We start from the raw sequence: 19059 nt of genomic DNA on the forward strand, positions 1-19059 counted from the left end.
TCTCTTGAAACATGTGGATTATATACTCATTAAGTGTTTAAGGCAAGTTGGTTATTTTTATGAAGTCATTATATTAGAAAATTGAAAGCACTGTATCCTCGCTTATGTCTTTCAAAGATGTGCACATAAGTAATCCTTCTTGAAGATGAACCAGCATGTAAATGATAAACATTTTCTCGCCTCTGAAAGGCGTAATCAAAGCGGTTTAGGAAGGAAAGCTATTGGCCAGCCATGGCTGTCAAATCAAGGGGAAGAAACACTTGCATGTGCTGGTATCACTTGGTCTCCTGGCTAGCCGTTAGCAACATTAAATATCAAAGTTTTACTTTGTAATGACATGAAGAGAGCTGGAATATAAATTAAAGGATAAGGCTGTCTTTGAGAATTATTTTTGCTAATTCCTCAAAGGCACATCCTGAATCGACAAGTTGAGGGGTTTTTTGTGGATTTTCCACTTGCAGAAATAACAGCACACCAGTTACGTATTACCAGTATTCAGGGGCTGGGGCACAGAGTGCCTGTCTCTCTCTCGTTCCTGTTCTAGTGGTGAGATTCCAAGGACAAAGTCTGGGGCGGGGGGAGGTGTAAAAAAGCCTTCACCACTACTGATGTTAAAGATAGTAAGCGCGAGAGCCTAAGGTCTCTGTTCTCAGATTGAGAGGGCCTGATGTTATCTAACGTTTCACTTTCTTACTGAGCAGTAAATGCCAAGTCTTGAGGTGGGAAACAGAGGCCTTTGCCATGTGATCTGCAGCAGGAACTCGGCACCAAGTATGTGTCACAGCTTCCCGGCTTTGACTTCCTCCTGCCTGCCTCCCTCCCTCGGCTTCTTGGAATGACTCTGGAAATCCTGTCAAGAAGACTTCTTAGAAAAGGCTTCCCTTTGATAGAAGTTGTACTTTATTTCTGGGGCAATCTGTGGGCCGTTCGCTTTGAGTGTTTATTAATAGAAAATTACAGCCAGTAAATCTCAGAGGCTGGAAATTCAGGAAGTAAACATTCTTTGATGTGAACTACTTGCCAGGTAGGAGAGGCAACAACTGTAACGTGTAACAGCTTAAATATACTGACCGCGCAGGTGTGCCAGCCCCTGTGCTGAACGCCTGCCCTGTTCTTCGTGGACCCAGAACCCTGTGGAGCAGATACTGGTATCTCTTCACTGTACAGGTTGAGGAAACTGAGGCACGACAAGATTAATAGCTTGCTTGAGGGCCCTTGGTGGAGAAGTGGCAGACATGGGATTTGCACACGCCTGTGCAGAAGTCCAGGTGATGCCTGTCCTCCCCTCAAGCAGCAGTAAGCCCAACGGGGACATCCATCTGCCAACCAAGGTTGGGACTCTTTCAAGCTTGGTGACCTGAAGCACATGACTTCCCTTGTCTAAACTCAGCTTTCCTCCTCTGTGAGATACAAATGGAGGTGCCTATGGCAGAGAGCTGGTGAGAAGAGACATCGTGATAGGTTTGTGGCTGCTCTAGCTCAGTACCTGGAGCAGTGCCCAGTCTTTAGGAGATCTTTTTTGGTTTTTTGTTTGTTTTGTGGTAGGTGGATCTTTAATAATCATTTACTGAGGCGGTGACTCTCATGTGCTGAGCACGTAGCATAGCATCTTCTGGGGGAAACCCAGGTGGGGACAGAGGAGTGTTGCATGTGAAGAGAAAAAAGTAAAACTCTATTCTAAGGGTTTCTCATAGCATCACGGTACAGACTGGCACTAAGCAAAGTGCGCCCCTGCCAATAGCTAGTGGTCTTTCTCAGCTTCCAATTTTGACATTAAGTAGCATAGATAGTCAAATACATATTTTGTAAAAATAGGAGGTCATATGCCCTTAGCATGCTGTGGGGCTTTCTAGAGATTGTCCCAGGTGCCTGCCCTGTAGTCCGCAGGTGGTGAAGACCAGCTGACTCTAGGGAATTAGAAGGTGCTCGGCAGGACACCGGTAAGGAAGAACTGTGGTCCTTTTGTGTGTAGTCATGTTTGGCAGATAGGAATAGTTTGGGAATTGTCTGAGGAACTATTGGACCAGAACTCTCTGGTGCAGTAAGTAAATTAAGACATAGATTTTAAGAAAGCTATGAAAAGATGCAGGAAGTTTAGCTTACTGAGTAGATTTGGGGGAATTTATGGAGATGATGATGAGATCCTTTGTGGATGATACAAAATGCTTCAGATGACAGCCTCTAGGAGTTGGATTAGTCTAACTGTTGAATTAGTCTTGCCTGTTGAAGATGTTACACTCCCTTCTGGACTGCAGGTAGCCTAGGGTTTTCACTCTGTTTATGTGGGAAACCTACCTATGAAATTCATGCACTGCTTGTTTCCTTTTCTAAGCTAGTCAAAGGATTGACAGGATTGGTTTTTTTTTTTTTTTTCCACTCATTTGTGATGTGTATCTGCCCATTTTCTTCACCTGGGTGTAGGCCACTTGAGGACAGGTGCCTGGTCTTAACATCCCACGTCTCTGGGGCTCACCTCCCCTAAACACAGCAAGAACTAACAAGTAATTTTATGAACACACAGAATAGATTTGCCTAAGTCCATGCGCTAATGCTCATGATACTCATTCGAGTGGTTTAATGATTCTCTTTCATGTCTCATTCTAAAGGGCTGATTTCTGGACCAAAATAATTGGGAGGACAGACAGTACGATAGTTTTGGGTATCAGCCCTTGTCCTCTGTGTACCCTTGGCGTTTGTCTCCCAGCCTGGGTAGGACATGGTAAGGGGCCGTTTCCCATCCTCACCTGGCCTCCACATTCAGTCTAGTTGGTGCTATTGACCCTTCAGGACTCAGCCTGGCATCTCCATCCAGTGCAGGCTCTGGGCTCTTGACTCTGCAGCCTTGCAGACCTGGCAGGAAGGTGATTCTGTGTTCTCAGTTGCCTTCTGCTGCCCTTTGGAGAGGGAGAGACTGTCTTGAGGGGAGGCAAGAAGGTTGCCTTATTCAGACCATCATGAAATGTACCCGGCTGCCCCTTCTACTCTCTTTTGGCTGCTCTTCTTATTGAGGTCCTGCTCGCAGTACCACAGAGCAGGGAGCACAGACCTTTTTTACTTCGTAATTTCCAAACTCCATCAGGGAATCTGTTCAGCCTTTCTCCCCATTCCTGGTCTCACCCCAGTAGGACACCAAGCAGGTGCTGTGCTTGTATACAACCCTCTGGCTCACCTCTTCCTTTCCCTACTTGCCTTTCCCTCCCTTTCTAGATAGGTAGAGATGTTCTCCTTCCCATTTTGGGAAACCATTCTGCCTCTTTCATGCTTTGGGGTTTGTAACAAAACTCTTGGGTTCTCCAGATTGTAGTCTGGATATTTAAAGGACCGCCTTAGGAATTTAGAAAACACTTCTCCCAGTAAAGCCAAGTCCTTGTTAATGAAAGCCCTGGCGGATGGAAGCCTGGAATTTCACAACTGTTGACTAGGAAATGAGCCACGCCTGTTTGGGAAGTGGAAGACCGATCACGTCTCCTTTGTTTTGTTGTCCCCATGATAACAATGTGACTGCCTCAGTGGGAGGAGGGTAAGGAGCACCGGAAATTACTGGGAATAAAAAGGCAAATGCTGCTGTGTAAACACTGTCCAGCTAGAGAATCAAGTATGGACCTGTAAAGCCAAAAACTGTCCTCCCAGAGTTCCTGAAGTTGAATCTTACCGGTGACAATATTCTGTTGAACGACAGGAATGGAGAGGGCAGAAAGAGAGTGAGATGTTCTTTTTTGATTGTATCGAGTCAATGCCAAATGTATAAAACTACACTGCTTTATAGACCTTAAAGTCCTAGGACCTAATGTCCAGAGATAATATTCACCTCACCAGGCTCTTATGAACAGAAATTACCATACCTTCTCATTATTTTGTGCTCCCTGCCTCTATTTGCCCAGCATTTGCTCATTCATTGAATTTCTTTTACTCATAGGCTACAAGTGGCTCTTGGGCATGGAAAACAAAATCACTTTCAGCCTCTTTTCAGTCTCACGTGATCTTGTAAGGTCCTCGGGTTTGAAATACTGAAGCTTTGATCATGTAAGCCAAAGGCTGGTTTTCAAGAAATGATTGACATCTACTCATTTCCCGAAAACAAGCATAAATCCGAAATTTGATTTTCATGTGGCCAGGAGGTGCATACTTCAGACTCGATGACGGTCGTCAGGGATTCAAACTAAGATGGGTTGGTTGGTTTGTTTTTAACAACCAGAAGGTCCTGCCATAGCTAGGGAATCATAGGAAGCTGAACTTTTTCACCTTGGGGCTTGGAGACTCATGCACACACTAAGTAGCTTGACATATGTGACTTCCAGCAGGACCTCACTCCTCTTTGGGAAACTGACGGAATGATTTATTATTTCTACTTATGTATCAGGAGCTGAAAAAGGCTCAGTGTTATAGCAAAGAAAGAAAAATAGTAGCTTGATGGACGGAAGGATAGGCACATTTTAACTCCTCTGTTTTGATGTCCTTTTTGCTTACTGTGTCCAGATTGGGGTAGATGGTGGGGAAGAGACGATTGAGCAACAAGACATCTCTCTGTGGTGCAGCTTCAGCTACAGTGTAGCAAAGTTTTTTCCCTATAACGTTGGGTATTTTTAACTGTGTAGTTCCAATTTTAAATTGGCATTTCCTGGCATGAAATAATTTCGTCCTACAAAAGTCTCCTACATAAACAAACACAAAGTTGACCTTGCTGGCTGTGCATGCTTTTAGAAAGAACTCAAAGAAAAATGCAGAATTTTTTTAAACTACATTTTCTAGTAGGCAGATCTGCTCCTCTGGATTAATTGAAGATGCTGAAAAAAACCCCAAAAAACCACAAATGTTTAGTGCCCAAAAAGACTTTAAAATTGAATGATTGAAAACTCTTTGAAGAAATATCTTAATCTTTTGCCAATGTTTCACTCAATGATAAGAGCCAGAGATAGGAGAGATGGCAAGAACATTTATTTATTATTTATTTGTTTATATTTTTGTATTGGAATTTTATAAGAAGTTGATAAAGTCAGGATTTTTAAGCATATTCTTATGGGGTCTTGATAGCATATGGTCAGTTTTTTGATCCCTTCATTTGTATTTAAAAATAGCTAAATTATTTGTTTATATAGGTGAATTTATAGCTTTTTACCTTTCAGCATTCACTACACTTACCTACATATATTATTATTATTTATTTATTTTTTTGCCATTTCTTGGGCCGCTCCCGTGGCACATGGAGGTTCCCAGGCTAGGGGTCTAATCGAAGCTGTAGCTGCCGGCCTACACCACACCCATAGCAATGCAGGATCTGAGCCCCATCTGCGACCTACACCACAGCTCACGGCAACGCTGGATCCTTAACCCACTGAGCAAGGCCAGGGATTGAACCCACAACCTCATGGTTCCTAGTCGGATGCGTTTCCACTGCGCCACGACGGGAACTCCTGCCTACATTTATTATTAATAGCAAATCTTATAGTAAATCGTCAATGCTTTATAAAGCATAACTAACATATGGCTGTTACCAGAAGTTATAAAACAAGATACTTTTAATTATAGTAGTGAATAAAAGAAGAAGTAGCTGTATTTTCTTATATGTAATTTTGTTGTAGATGTCACTTCTTTTGGTGATGCTTCGGAGTTTGGCCTCCTCATTTTTCTTTTTGGTGAAGGGAATTATCCTTAAATTCACCCACACTTGTGGAAGAATTCATCGCAATTTCAATTTAACTTTTACATTGAGGTTATTTTTGGGCATTGGAGATTATCGTCAAAAAATTAAAAATGTCTGTGATGTTGGAAAATTGTTTTCTCTTTTGAACCTTATCATCTTTGAGCACTTGTTTTTTCACTCCGTGTTGGCTGGACTATTAAAGGCAGTCACTTTGTCCATGACCCCAAGGGCATTCGCATTGTCAGATTTAGTTCACCAACAGGCTGACTCACCTCCAGTGATGCTCAGAAAAATAAAAACAAATGCAAAATTACCCTTCAAAGCAAAGAATTGCAATAGATGGATTGTTCCTAATTAACATATTGTGAAACAAGGGACTGGGTTTGGCCCTTGCACCAGACCTGCTGTCTGTTTTTGAAGACAGTTTGGAAAACTTATCAAATGTGTTGGGCAAGTTCAGTTGTAGAGGGGGAAGGACAAATATTGACAAAGATTTTTAACCCTAGCCAAGCACAGTGATGTTTAATCTGAAAATTGAAAAAAACGAAAGATGAAAATGGAAAAAAAAATGAGAACAAAAGGAAATGTGTTTGGGGTGGGGGTTCATTTTTAAAAGTTTCTTTTAAATGGTGCAGCAATTCGCTAACAACGAACCCAGATTTCAGTTACTCTAGGAAACATCTGGGATCCATAGTTAGCTGAAATTTACAGTGAGGAGAAAGGCATGGGAAGCAACTGCTTCATTAGTTTATAAAATTGGAAGAGGCGAAGAACAGAGGACGTGATCCCCAGGGGAACTCGATGCCCTCTAAAAACCCCAAGGAGGGATTTAAAAGTTCATTTATAATTGATCAGTGCTGAGTCAGTAATGTTCATTTTTATCCTGGTTCCCTGATTTGGCTATTATCGTTTTATGAGTTTTGCCTTAACTTGTCATTAAAATCTCAACGATAAACTAGCAGCAATTCTTTTCTCAATATCTATTAATTTTAAAAAACAGTCATTGAGGGGAAGCAGAAGGGATTCCCCGATAATTTATAAAATAGAAATAATAGGTTAGATGAATTTCCTGGATAATATAAGCCACCTGAGTGCCAGGTTCACAGATACCATGTCTAGGAATCATCACACCTAGAATGTCCTTCCAGTCTTAATACTTTCTAAGTCCAGAGAATGGTTGGGCTGGGCTCCTGCCAGATTCCAGAGGACATGGGTGTTTATTTCTTCACCTCCTGTTGGTCAGATCGCTACTGGGTCTGCACAGCTGATTGAGGCGAGAGTGAGGTTGAGACAGATGTTCTTATACACCTGAGTTTCCTTGGGGAAAAAGGAAATGATGAAAGATGGTGTGTGGGGTGTACTGAGTAGTGTGGCTGGGTCACCAGGTCACAGCAAAGTTGAGGAAGGTGTGGTGGCCCCCACCAGGACTGGGGGTTTCTAGGAGACCAGGATGAGAAACATGGGAGGAATAAGTTTGTGCCCACTGTCTCTGCATATTTGCCAGTACCTCTCCACCTCTGCCATAGTACACCTCCCCTCCTATGGCTCCCTCCCATGCCCTGATTTTCATTGCATGTGAAAGTTTTGTTATAGCTGCTTAATCAAGCAAGTAGACTCCTATGTGATAGCTTGAGAATCCATTCATTTTCAATAACCAACTTCATAAAATGGCCGAGTTATAAGTCACTTGTAAGTTAGAGACTCTCTCTAGTTTGTAATCTATATCTTCTTTGAAGGAAGATCTTCGTAAGCAGTTCTAATACAGTCCGCAACAGAATTGATAATGTGAGCTATTGTGAACGTCAGTAAAACCTAAGACTTTAGTTAAAAATCCGTATTATTGAACAAAATTATTAGGCAAGTGTATTAGGGTTCTCCAGAGAAACTGAACCAATCAGATGGCCATAGAGACTGATCGATTAATTGAGTGTAAAGAATTGGCTCAGGTGAAGATAGTCGCAGAGAAGTCCCATCATGCAAGTTGGATGTATGTATAAAACCTATGATGTAGTTCTGACAAGTAGAAGGCCAGTGATTTAAGTCCTAGTCCAGGGCAAGGGATGACTCATGTTCCAGCTCAATCAGGCAGAGAGATCAAATCCCTCCTCCGACCTTTTTGTTGAATTCAGCCCACTGGATGAGGCTTAGCCACGTTGGGTAGGGTAGGGCTGTCTGCTTTCCTCTGTCTACTGATTTAAATGCTAATCTCTTCCAGAAACATTCTCCCAGGCATATCCAGAAATAATGTTTCATCTGGGCACTCTCTGTCCCATTCAAGTTGTCACACGAAATTAGCCATCACAGAAAGCTAGATTCCTTCCCTGCAATAAGAGAAATCGAAAATTTTAACATGGTTTGCTTATCAGTGACCCATAAGTGCAGTTAAAACAAAATGGCTTTGGAGTTCCCGTCATGGCTCAGCAGAATCAAACCCAACTAGTGTCCATGAGGGTTCAGGTTCAATCCCTGCCTTTGCTAAGGGGGTTAAGGATCCAGTGTTGCTGTGAGCTGTGGTGTAGGTCACAGACATGCCTCGGATCCTGCATTGTTGTGGCTGTGGGTGGAGGCTGGCAGCTACCGCTGATTTGACCCTTAACCTGGGAACTTCAATATGCGGTGGGTGTGGCCCTAAAAAGACAAAAAAAAAAAAAAAAAAAAGGAAAAGAAAAGGAAAGGTAGAAGGACCTCATTTGGACCTGCAGAGGGTTATAGTTAATGATAAAGACCCATTCAGTCTTTCTTCAAAGTATTGGCTGAAACAGTTCAAAAGCTATCTTTGATCAAACTCACATATATCCATTCTTTGGTTAAAAAAGCTGTATTTCAGGAGACCAAATAGTGTACTAAAAAAATTAAGCAAAAATGTTAATTCTGTTCACTTCCTGAAACAAATGAAATGTTACGGTTGAGATTTAACTTTGTTTGGTGTGACGAGTGGGTCATCTCAAGGATACCTATGGTAACGGTGGTGTTGATTTTACGCTTTGTGCTTAAGAAATCAAGGCTGAAGTCAGGATATTGGGCCAACTTCAAAAATGACCTGTTATAAATTTTGGCTTCAATGAAAATAAACCATCTGTGTGTAGATAGCCCTGTGAAAAAACAGCAGAGTTAAATTTTCTAAGATTGCAGGCAAGCATCATCACTGGATGCTATAAACTATGATGAAAATGATATATTTGCATAGTCTCAAACTCCCCACAAGATACTTGTTAATTACACAGGGAAAAATAACAGCTCCACAGTGGAGACACCACCTTAACCAAATGGTCAAGGTTAATAACATCGTCATCAGTGAGACACGTGGCCATCGTATATCTTCTGATAAGGTACACCGAGCAGGTACACATCATCCCTTCTGTGGCGGTATTCTTGCCAGAATCACAGACCCTGCATTTAATCACGAGGGAACATCAGACAAAACTGAATTTAGAGACATTCTGCAAAATAACTGGACAGTATTCTTAAAAGCAGCAAGGTCATGAAAGGCAAACTGAGAACCTGTCAAATGAGAGAAGACCAAGGAAATACAACAACTGAATGAAATGTGGACTCCTGGGTTGGATTCTTAACCAGACAGAGGACATTGGGTGGACAGTTGGTGAAACTTGTATCAACGTTAATTCCTGCCTTATATTAAGTGTGCTTTATTTAATAACATTTGCTGAAGCTAACTTAAGGGTACATTAATTTTTTGGGGGGGGGGTCTCTTTAGGGCCATACTCGGGGCATATGGAGGTTCCCAGCCTAGGGGTCTAATCAGAGCTGTAGCCGCTGGCCTACGCCCCAGCCACAGCAACACCGGATCTGAGCCGTGTCTGTGACCTACACCACAGCTCACGGCAACGTCAAATCCTTAACCCACTGAGCAGTGCCAGGGTTCAAACCTGCTTCCTCATGGATCCTCGTCAGATCCGTTTCCACTGAGCCATGACGGGAACTCTGGGTCTATCAGTTTTTATGATGTATTGATACTTTGGTGTACCAGTACTATTTTTGTAAGTTTTAAAAATAAATCTGCAATGATCTCAACATTAAAAATTTTTTTAAATAGCAATAAATTTGTTTCTTTTTCCCCCTACACAAGAATGTTAGCATGGTAAGTGTGTCATTTAAAAATCACTGGGGGTACAAAATTCAGAGCTGTATTTTGTAGGTATCAAAAGATATAGGAAACACTCTTTCTCATGCCTTATGGACTAGATGAAGTTCGTGCAGTAATTCCCTTCACCATTGTATTTCCGGAGCCTGCCACGGTGCTGGCACATCGAAGGTGAATGGAGGAGTAAGCTGTACACATTTTGCTTTCAATCAGTGTTGATTGAATACCCACTAGGCGGTGCTGGGAACATAAAGGGGCCTCAAGCCTGCAGGTGCTGGGTGAGATAAGTGTTGGCGGGATGGCAATGGGAAGGGTACATTGGAGGCGGGGAGGCTTGAGCCGATTTGGAGAATACTTTGTGGACAAGGACATAAAATCCCAAGTAGAAGGCAAAGCATTTGCAGGACTTGCTAAGCCCCATGGGAGAGGTTCAGTGTGACTGTTGAGTGTGGTCGGTAAAAGCTGAGGTTGGAAACGGGGGCAGGAACCATTTTTAGAGAACTTTGAACTTTGTTTTACTTCTGCTGAACTCTTTGCTGGCTTCCCATTTTCTAGGGAAATTGCTGTTGCGTGGTTTTCAGTGGTCAAAACTGGTGTTTATTCTAAATTGGAAATTAGCTTCATCGTCAGAGACGAGGAGGGAGTAATACCTAGTAAGAATTAGGGGTTGATTGTCTTGAGATGGAAGTTACGTAGTTTGTAAGTAATATCTCAGCAGACCTCTTGAGAGGTGAGCAGTGGGAATAGAAGGCAGAATTCACATTGGAAAAATAGAAGCCTGTGGAAGAAAAATTAAAAATGTGAGTGCTTTGTTGTGTGGGGCAGATAAAAGACCAGGTGAGACAGGACTGGATGTGACGTTGGAGAGGACCTTAGAAGAAGCTGCCAGAACAAGCTGGCCTCTTCCCATTTGGGGGCGACCCTCTGGTGTAGGTGGAGAAGGCAAAGATAACCCGGCCCAGGTGTGCTACTTCAGTTCTCCTGTGCTGTTTTGTGACTTTGAGTATTGAGTCCTTGGAGAGATAAATCAGAACAAAGAAAAGAAGGATATGACACATCTTTTTCTTCTCTTACAGCAAAGCATTAAAAAAAAAATCAAAAAGGTCAGGAAACTTAATCTTGGGTTTCAAAAATTCTCTCGAATAATATAATTGTAGTAGTAACCATCACACATTGGAAAAAGAATATATATATTTTATATAAATAAATTTTATATAGGTATATACATTTTATATATACATTTTTTAAACGAAATATTTGGTGGTAGATTTAGTATGTTTGCCTGGAAAATGGTATTTTTATTTCTCAGTGAAAAAATTTCCCTTGGATTGTGGGGAAAGCAATTATTATCTTCTGTAACTTCATTCCCCTTTGTGACATGAAGGCTGTGTTGTTAATTTTCCCTCCTGATGTTTTGTTCAGTATCCCTCAGACAAATACTGCACTCTTTGGCAGAATGAGGGTTAGAAGCTGAATCTCCTTTTCCTATCTCTGCCTTAGCACTTAAGGAAACTCTCTCTTAACTCTGTTGCTTTTTTTATCCGTCTCATTTGCCAAAGATTTTTTCCCCCTGTTTTATCAGCTTTTCTCCCTCTCTGGAGTAGTTGAACCTGAATCTTTCTAAGTTTAACTTGTTGATCATGATTTCCAAGAATCCATCATAGCAAAACAGAGCAAGGGTTTCTGACGTAACGACTATAAATGGAAGCCTTGTTTTTGGCCGTGACAGATTCATACCCAGTCTCCAAGCTTCCAGTTAGCCATGATGATGAAAAAAAAAAGCACATCCTGTATTTCCTTACACTTCCAGGCTTATATATCCACTTCTCCTCCATTTGTTGGAGCCTCACAACACCTCTGTGAGGTAGGCCGGGCAGGTGGTGTCATCCTGCCTGAAGAGGGAAGCACCAAAGACCGTGTGGTTGATGAGCAGTGGAGCCAAACCCCAGGCCTCCATCTCCCTGTTCCGTTTTGTCTTCTTCTCCTAAGTGCTGGGGTACTTCTGAGATAATTGTCTAAGTCCTGTCTCTTCCAAGATGCTCCTCTTGGCTGGCAGTTGGCCCAAACCATAACCTTTTCTATCATATTAAGGTGTTTTTAAAAGTACTGATGGGTGGATGCAGTCCTCAGTTCACAGCATTACGGTTTGACCTTCAATTGTTCTTGTAGCCACTTAGCCAAGTGCCTTTGCATTTGTAACATTAAAGCCAAGGTGAAGAGTATGTTTATGACTCTTTGGGGAGTAAAACTGGTTCATTTACTGCCACAGTGACAATGTCTTCAAATAAATCTTAATGTGGAACAATTCTCTCATGATGTTGATATGTCTTCTTGTTGGCCTCTTTTCTTTGTCTCTAAAATGGGAATGGAAAACACCTACATCATAGAAGATTAGAAATAATACCTAACAAACTTAGCAAAACCACAAGATGGTATTGTAGTTTTGCTGCTCTCCTTCTCGTTGAAAATGGATCTGGCAAGAAGTCAGTTCTAAATGGGTGACGCCTAAGCTTGGAGCAGCTTGGGCTCTCAGGCTCTCAAGAAAGCAGACTGGGAGATAGAGGTTAGCTTGCAAGATATTTATCAGGGAGGGGAAAGGAGCAGGACTGGGCAGAGGGAGCAGTTGGCCTGTGATGCCAGCCCAGTGAAACCTTAGTCGCTTCGGCGAGAGTGGCCCTCAGACTTGTACCAAGTGGTAGCCGAAGGGCCTGGCCCTCGTAGTCCCCCCCAAGTCAGTCACTGAATGCAGGCCACCTTGGGAAAAGGGCATAGCCTTGGGCAAAGCAGCTCTCTTTAGCTGAGGCAACCTCAGAAGTCTGCCCCTGGGCTGTCCACCCTGACACTCTTGGCAGCTGGGAGGATAAGTCATCCATTTCTGAAGAGGGGTCCTGGTATTGGGGCACCCACCGCCATACTTTATGTCTCCCTCAAGCGGCGGTGGTTCAAACAGAATGTGGTTCTGCAGTTGATAGAAATGTCCTCTTAACAGTCAAGGACAGTAGTATATTTTCAGGTGGTACTTGTAAAATCTCAGAAATGAATACATTTTATTCTGCCATCTAGCCCTAAAGCAAAAAATAATAATGAAATTGCACTCTCAGGGCCCTTAGGACTGAGACAATAGTATGAAACCTTTATATTTCCAGCTCTGTGAAGGGTTAATTCTCTGTGATCTTTTCTGTAGCTACTAAATGTATTCTATTTATAAGAAAACAAATCAGAAAAGGAAACCAAGGGATAAAGACAGCGTGTGGTCATGTTCAGTAAACCCCGGTATTACTGGGGGAGAAATGCCCCTGGAAAGTGTACAATGAGAAGACTTGGGTATAAAGGCAGAGTTACTTTTCAATAACTGGGGACAAGATGAATTTTCAATTATAGACTTGTTTCATGCAAAAAATGTTTAGATCTTTTTTTTTTTTTTTTACATCTGCATAGTATTCCATTACATGTATCAAACACAACTTTTTTTTTTTTTTTTTTTTTTTTTTTTTTTTTTTTTTTTTGTCTTTTTAGCTATTTCTAGAGCCGCTCCCACGGCATATGGAGGTTCCCAGGCTAGGGGTCGAATTGGAGCTGTAGCCGCCGGCCTACGCCAGAGCCACAGCAACTCGGGATCCGAGCCGCGAGTTAACCCACTGAGCAAGGGCAGGGACCGAACCCGCAACCTCATGGTTCCTAGTCAGATTCGTTAACCACTGAGCCACGAGGGGAACTCCTGTTTAGAAGATCTTAACGGGATTTGGTTGAAAAGTTATATCCAAAATGGAATCTAGAAATAACATGTGCTTCAAGTGCATTTGAAAGAAATCGAAGCTGAGGTTTCATGAATGTCTGTTTCCTTTGAATTTTGCTTTGCTAAACCAGTTTTCCTTACTTTGTGATACATTACATGCTACAACTAGTAAACACGAGTCAATCATGTTTTCAAATCTTTTGCTCTTTTGGCTGGAGCTGCTTTCCCCTTTAACGTTCTGTTTCACAACCTGAAGCATAGATAGTATAGCATTCACCCATCCATGCATGAGGTTGGTACATCGCAAAGTAGGGTTACCTGTGTAATTCAGAGATTAGAAATGGCTTGCCAGTTTAGAAGGTAAAGATCAAAGTCATACCTTGAACTATATCCTAAAAAAGTGTCATTCTCCAGTATGATCTGCAGTTTAATACTAACTTTTAGATGTTTTGAGTTATGAGAGGTGCCCCTGACAGTCGCTGAATCCATTCAAACCTGGGCGCCATTCTTCAGTGGCTTCATTCATTTCATGCCTTCCATGTGTTTGTTCATCGTCTACTCACGCACTAACACATTCATATGCTAGCTAATAGAAGATGAATTAGAAATAGTTCAAGTTCTTGGAGATCCCGTCGTGGCACAGTGGTCAACGAGTCCGGCTAGGAACCATGATGTTGCAGGTTCAATCCCTGGCCTTGCTCAGTGGCTTAAGGATCCGGCTTTGCCGTGAGCTATGGTGTAGGTCACAGAAGCGGTGCAGATCTGGCATTGCTGTGGCTCTGGCGTAGGCCGATGGCTGCATTTCCGATCACACCCCTAGCCTGGGAACCTCCATGTGCCATGGGAGCGGCCCAAGAAAAAGCAAAAAGACAAAAAAAAAAAAAAAAAAATAGTTCACGTTCTCAAGTAGAAAGATACAGATGAATAAAGTGCTAAATAGTATGTGATACTTTACACTATTTAAGATGTGGTCAGAATGCCCTTGGGAGTACAGATGAGAGAGTAATTGATTCCATTTGGATCCATGAATGGGGAAAGGGAAGGGGTGGCATCAGGAAATTGAAAGACCTAACCTTGGAGTGAGACCTTATACAAAGGCTACTTTGCAGTTCCCAGTGTAGAAGCAGTGGGGGGAGGCGGTTCCCCCAAAAGAGAATAATATATATAAAGGCCCCAAGGCTGGTGTGAAAGAGTTTGATGAGGCTTTGGGTACAGCAGAGTGTGCAGGGCAGTTTCTGCAGAGGCAGGTGGGACGGGAGCCTGGAAAGTTAGCAGGAGAGCAGAGGACCTTGTTGAAGATGCTGAGAGCAGGCTTTCCTTTCTGCTTCATCAGATGGCTGTTGGAGGTGGGGACAGATGTCCATTCCTTCAGAACTCAGGAAGTGACTGAAACCAAAGCAGGGGTGGTTTGGAGGCAGAGTTCTTCACTTATGTATTAAGCTGGGTCAATCTAGCTCAGAATTGCAAAGCCCTCCTCCAGACTCAGAATTGCAGGGCGGCAGGGACCTTTCAGTTCATCTATCTAGCTCCTTTGTTTTATAGAGGAGGCTTCTGAAGCTCAATGAGATTGAAGAACTTAATAGCTTGCCCTTAACACCTTTCAAATATTATATGGCTGAAGAGTAAAATCAGAATTCATCCATATTGACTTCTTGGGGAAGAAATGAAATGATACACACTTATGGCCTAGACAGCCTGTCATCCCAGTTTTAAACAGTTCCTATGAAAGAAGGAGTTTTCACAGGTAATATAGTTTGGTTCTTAGAATCTTGAGTGCCCTCTTAAAATAGAATTGCCAATAATAAAGGAACCTGACTGCTTAAGACCAGAACACTTAACAGGAACGGCTGTGCCCTCATTCATTCCCTCTGTGATTATTTACTGAACTCAGATTATGTGCTGGGCTCTGAGCTGAGTTGCTTATACAGTTGGGAGCTACAACCAACCTTGTCCTTATACCCACAGAACTTACAGTCTGTTGCAGAAGACATCATTCAGAAATTTGCCCAAATACAAAGGGGCCGTTCAGTGGTATATGGTGCCATGAGTTTACACGGTTGGGGTGAGGGGATGGGCATCAAAGAAAACTGTTCAGAGAAGTCACCACTGAACCAACATCCGTAGGATGAATAGAGCTGAACGTGGGGAGGGGAAGGCAGAGGATTCCTTGCAAGGTGTCCTGGGTGCAGTCCTGTGCAGGAGGGAGTACTGGCAAGGAAGGTTGTTGTGACGGGAGTACAGAAAGTCAGGGTTGGGTCGTACAGGGTGAAACCAGAGAGAAGGGCATGGTCTTACAGGCTGTGGGACTGATTTTTCTGCTATTCTCAGAGCTTTGATGTATTTAGGAGGAGGACGACATCCTCAGATGTGTATTTTGCAAAGACCTCTCTAACTGCTGTGTGAGAAATAGATTGGAGAGGACCCTGAGTGCGTGGACACGGCGCTATAAGGAGACGGCTGGAGAAGACCAGGCAAGAAGTGATAGCGACGCTGGGGTGGCTGTGGGCGTGGAGATAATGAGAAAAAGATGGCTTCGGGAGGTATTTAAGAGACAAGATCATTGCGATGTGGTCATGGATCGTGTGGATGACCCCTGGCTTTCTGGCTTATCTACTCGCTGGACATGGCACTACCATCCAGCAGAATTGGGAGCCATGGAAGAGGATCTGTTCTGGAACACGTAAGGATGGTATGAGCTAAACGGCAGCATGAAATAAGAAGAACACCACCTCATTAAGCTGTTGTCTGATTAGACCATGACATATTTTATTAACTGTTCCTTTAATACAAAAGGAATCGAACCTAATCACATTTTCCTGATGCCACATTTGCAAAAAGCCTTGAAGTACAAATGTGACAGTATCAAAGGTAACTCTGGTGGTGTCACAGATATTGTGTTGGGGAAAGACAGCCATGGAGACAAGGAGCCTTCCTGGAAGGCTTTGCAGTGGCCTTCTTGAGAGGTGCAGAGAAATCCCCTTAGGAAGAGCAAGCTAAAGCAGGACTCACAGTAGAAGTCTAACTTCTTAGAGTGAGTGATTGGAGCAGAGAAAATTGCTTGGGTTTGGCTAGGGGCTGAGGGGAGATGATGAGTTCAGTTGGAGGCTTGTTAAGTTGTAGGTGCGTAGACATCTAAATAGAGATAAACAAGTTAGAAGTCGGTGTCACCTGCTCAGGGCACAGCTTAGGCCTGGAGGGATGCTTGGCAGGTGATATTATCAATAGATGGTTCTGGAGGTCTTGGAAATCTCTCCAAATAGGGAGGATGTGTATGGGTAGAAGGGGGGGAGTAGAGTTTCACAGTTGGGGAATTTATTAAATGATCAGACTATCCCAGTCTCTGAGGTAGATCATTTCTGATAGATGTCTTATTTAATCTTCTACTACTTTTTGCGATTTCTTTACTGTCAGCTTCATATTCCTAATGAAGTCATGGAGATTCTGAGAGCTTGGTATCTTGACCAAAGTCACACAGCTAATAAATATTAAGATCTGGATTCAAACCCACAGCTCATGATGCCCAGTTTGATGTTATTTTGCTACACCCTCCAGCCTCTGTGACAGTGACATTTAAGAAAAAGACTGAGAAAAGAAGGTCAGCAGAAGACTGGAGGGGAGGGGATGAGGAAAGCAGTAGACGATCGAAGAGAGGCTGGACTCCCCAAAGGCAAAGGCAGTGAGGCACAGCGTTTGAGAACACAGTGGCGGGAAGGGCTGAGGTGTGAGGGACGGTGAAGGCGGAATTCACGAATGGTACTGCCGTGTTCAAGAAGGTGATGAGAGCTAGGAGAGAGCAGCCATCAGCGAGGGAGGTATTCATGGCAGCCTTGGAGTTACAAGGGCTTTCATGAGTGTTAACAGCTGTCGCCTGAGCTGTGCTGGGGCGCCCGTGCACTTGAACCTCTAAGGGAAGCATCAGCGGTGCGGACTTGAACCACTAGGGTTGTGAGAGGTTATGATGACTTCAAAGAGTGTAGAGAAGCAATTCCAGGTACATGTTTGCTTTGGCGTCTTTTAAATTGTATGCAACCTACTATCTGTTCCATTGTTGATCTCTTGTAAGAAGAGGTCTCTGGGAGTTATTTGAAGTAATCTGTCCAGATAAAAAAGACCTTTGATTACTGTTCAAGCAGACATCTTCTGAGACATCAGCATGAGGTCATACGGCATTTTATGGTTATAGTTAGAAAATGACATCATGGATTAGTGCTTATCTAAAATGTTCTAACTTGGTTACTATGTAGTTATTTTTATTCATCTCATGTACTTTGGGTTATGTTTTCTGTCCTGTGTTTTTATTTCTGCTGCTAATTTTGTTTGGAGATCATAAAAGGGCTTTAGTCTTCTCTGAAAGCCCATTACTTACTGGCCTGTTTCGACTTTTGACAGATTCATGTATTCCTTCAGGCTTTTAAAATACATTCATAGCAGTAACAATAACTTATTTTGGGGATGGGGTTTTATCTAACCCTCAGCCTTCTGAAAGAGAATGATAAAATTCACTTCCAGAATTTCAGGCTTTTAAAAGTCATGCAGTCAAAGCATTTACCATCTTTTTTTTTTTTTTAATGCGATTAGCAAGGTGATTTTTAGCATATGTAGTATTTAACAGGCGATGGATGTCTCTTTTCTTGTGTTGGGGTACCTTTTTAAATTTTCCATCCTTGTCTCCTTTATGACTTGAGTGTTATTATCCCAAGGAGAATCACTGTGCTTCCTTTTCTCTGTAACCCCGCAAATCGATCAGAGATGGTTAATCTACACCTGTTCTCTGTGGTAGGGTGTCCTAGTCCTGCCCAGTCCTGAGAAATGTTTCAGAAACCAATCAATGTGTAACCATTAATAAGACAACATGGGGACTCCTCTGTGCCAACCCCCCCATCCCAAATGGTCTGAGAGCTCAGGCATATGGGAATTGTCCTATGGCTCTGTGTTTAGACCTAGAGCAGAGCTCCTGTCATCACCATTGATTTTCAGAGAAGCAGAAGATTGTGCCATTTACTAGGCTAAACCCTGGGGACATATTAGTGTGCACATAGATGCAGTCTCTTCTCTTGGACCTTACAGTCTAGGGAAAAGAGCAGGAAGGTCAACCAAGCTTATTAATGAGTAAGAGATAAGTTCCTCTTATAGGGCCACAGGTGTGGCATATGGAAGTTCCCAGGCTAGGGGTCCAATCAGAGCTATAGCTGCCAGCCTATGACACAGCCACAGCAACGAGGGATCTGAGCCACGTCTGCGATCTGCACCACGGCTCATAGCAACGCCGGCTCTGTAACCCACTGAGCGAGACCAGGCATTGATCCTACATCCTCGTGGATGTTAGTTGGGTTCATTACCTCTGAGCCCTAACGGGCACTCCCACATTCCTTATTTATTATTGAACAAATATTTGTCGAGTAACTACCATGGGGCAGGCACTGGATGGGGAGTGATTGCAGTGGGAGGGGCACAGCGCCTTATGAAGCTCTTCGGGCAATACCTTTGTTTACATGTGTTATTAGGTGATATTGTTGACGTTTTGTCTACTGTCTTAGTAAATGCCACACCTTTGAAATTTGGATTAATAATGCTTATTCA

The 19059-nt window shown here is 42.8% G+C and overlaps 1 protein-coding gene across 16 annotated transcripts in view; it reads left to right on the plus strand.

Moving 5' to 3' along the window:
- The window catches only part of DOCK4 (dedicator of cytokinesis 4), a 457247-nt gene that overhangs the window by 168294 nt on the left and 269894 nt on the right, over window positions 1-19059 (plus strand). The gene's annotated exons all lie outside the window — the stretch shown is intronic.

This window comes from Sus scrofa, chromosome 18 (assembly GCF_054392235.1).
Source record: "Sus scrofa isolate SSC_HxYL_T2T_F1_AM1 chromosome 18, Sscrofa_HxYL_maternal_Yorkshire_Landrace_v2.0, whole genome shotgun sequence".
NCBI lineage: Eukaryota > Metazoa > Chordata > Mammalia > Artiodactyla > Suidae > Sus > Sus scrofa.